Source organism: Myxine glutinosa, chromosome 12, assembly GCF_964187855.1.
Source record: "Myxine glutinosa chromosome 12, kmMyxGlut1.1, whole genome shotgun sequence".
Lineage (NCBI taxonomy): Eukaryota > Metazoa > Chordata > Myxini > Myxiniformes > Myxinidae > Myxine > Myxine glutinosa.
In genome coordinates, this window is record NC_136272.1 from 78,085,039 (window position 1) to 78,087,828 (window position 2,790).

Sequence of the window (2,790 nt, forward strand, 5' to 3'; positions counted from 1 at the left end):
AGAGAGTTGGGATGAGTGGGTAAAAATTGGTCCATGTCAGCTGAGACCTTCAAACAAATAATTTGCTCTTGAAGTGATTTTGGGTTAATTAGGCAAATTGACATACATATGTAAAAGGTTTTGAATACATGTGTAACTGAGAATTATCTGATTTTTCTCTTTTAGTCTAACTTATTCACGTTTTATCTGAATTTTTTTTAGCTTTACCACTTAGGAGTAGTTTGTGACGACTCTATATATTAAGTTTGATTTGAAAGCACATGAAATAAGCTCAGGTGGCATCAACATTTGAAAACTTTAGAGGGGGGTTTTTGTAAGGAGGCAGTGGCCTCCAATACTTTTGTAGGCCACTGTATCCTGACTATAATTCATGGATCAGTGTTTGTGTGTGTTTGTTTGTGTGTTTGTCGTGCTACTCCGCCTGCAGTGCCGGCCCGATTACATCCAGACTTGCTACGTAGGATCAGCATGACCCCAATTCGTGCATATTAGGGGTTTATTTGTTTTTTTTAGCTCACCTGGACTTTAGTCCAGTGAGCTTATGCGATCGAGCAGTGTCCGTAGGTAAGTCAGGCAGTCAGGCAGTCAGTGGGTGAGTGAGTCTGTAAACACTTCAGTCATTATCGCTTGAACCAAGCACACGATTTTGATGAAACTTGGCCACAAGCTTCATATCTGATGCATAACGAAGGTGAATTGACCGAATCAAAATCTGCGCTAATTGAAGGGGTTTACGGGGGAGTGGGGGGTGGGGGGGGAGGGGAGTTGGTATTGTCTGCTCGGTGGGATCCCACTCACTAATAAATAAACTGCACCTTTTCACAGGTCTTCGCATTTTTTTGCCCAAACCCTGTGCATGTATGTATTGTATATATGTATATATTTATATGTATGCCTCATTATACCTTTTTGTGCATGTCTTGGACTGTTGTGTCTTGGTTCGTGGAACTTCTTGAACACCCCATGTACCAATTAATGTCCTTTCATGCAATCCTGAAGTACCCGTTGATTTCTGGGTAAAATTGTAACGAACTGCAATTTCATCAAGCATGATAAGAGCCTCCTCAATGCAACAAAAAGGTTTGCATTTTTCATTTCGTTAACCTCGAGTTATCAACAAGGACGAGGGATGTGTAATTACAAACATTCACGAAACCCAACCCACTCAGACCACTCGATTCCTACCATGTTGCTCAGCACATCCCCAGCCTCTACCCTCAGCACATCCATTCATGGAAGGGTCATGCCAAGATGTGTGTTACACAGGATGTTTCAAAATTGTGGCATCATCAGGATATTTATTGTACAATTTTATTACAACAATTGATCAAATTGTGAGCCACTGATATAGTGACATGCAGACACATATCAATTCTTGTACGGAGGTTTCTTTTAACGTTTCGTCACATTGACATCGATTTTAGCACATTCTTCTCTGATTTCATTCGTTGGAACTTCAATAGTATGTGGTCTCATGGTATAAACCACCGATTTCAGGTGTCCCCAAATATAATAAATAAATAAAAACTCATGTGGCGTTAAATGTTGACTACCCGGGGCGGCATTGTATTGGTCCACGGTGTGATCCTGTCCACCTCAAAGGCATCCTCTCCAAAAAATATATAATATTCCCTAATATTCGGGACTTTTGGAACGTCCTGTATTATAATAGCTCATTAACATCAATGTTTAGTATTGCTGTTTGATGGCATGATGTGGCCATGGCCAGGCCAGGACAACCAAAAAATGAGAAAATTAAAATTGTGAAAAGGAAGAAAAGAGAAGGTGATAGTAGAGTTCTCACATCCACAAATTATGACAACTAGTGGGGTCACCCGTGGGAATCCCACGGGCATGGAGGTGTATCGTTGCGATCGGTGCAGCCGTTTTTGCGGTACCCGGGACAATAACGTTAGGCGGGAGTCCAAACCTGAAAATGCTGGAGACCAAAGCTGAAATTGGAAAAAAAACAAGATATCCTATTTTACACCAGGGGGTCCCAGGAATACCCACCCAAAATTTCGTTGCGATCGGTGCAGCCGTTTTTGCGGTACCCGGGACAATAACGTTAGGCGGGAGTCCAAACCTGAAAATGCTGGAGACCAAAGCTGAAATTGGAAAAAACAATATAGCCTATTTTACTCCAGGGGGTCCCAGGAATACCCACCCAAAATTTCTTTGCGATCGGTTCAGCCGTTTTTGCGATACCTGAGAACGGACGGACGGACGGACATTTGGTGAATTATAGTAAGATAAAGATGGTTGAGTTGGTGTAGTGTATAATGGTTGGAGATAAAGGAAAAGGGAAATGAGGCTGGGAGGAAGTAGTGATACCAGGGGTATTTAAATACATACTTCGTCGTACAAGACATATCGATGCTTACTTATTGTTCAATATGTGAGTATTTATAATTACTACAAACAATATAAGAATGTATTTCATTATATATCGCCCATTGTAGTTTACTTTTGGTGTTTGTTGAAATATTGTGATTATCTCCTCCATGTAACTTCTTGTAATCCCCAGTCGAAAGAGGGAAAGAAAGAAGCAAAGTTCTGGCATATTTCATGTGTACAATGAATAGAATGCCCATAAAGTTTGAAAGCTCAACAGAATTGGCTTGATTTCAAATGTTTGCAAGGTTGTTGTTCTTCCATTCCATTCGAACAAAATTAAAAGCCTTCTTCCCATGAGCTTTGACATATAAACAGTGACAATAGATCAAAACCCGAAACCATTTTCCAGCACCTTTCCTCCCCTCTCCCCTCCCTCCTCTCCTCTACAAATAC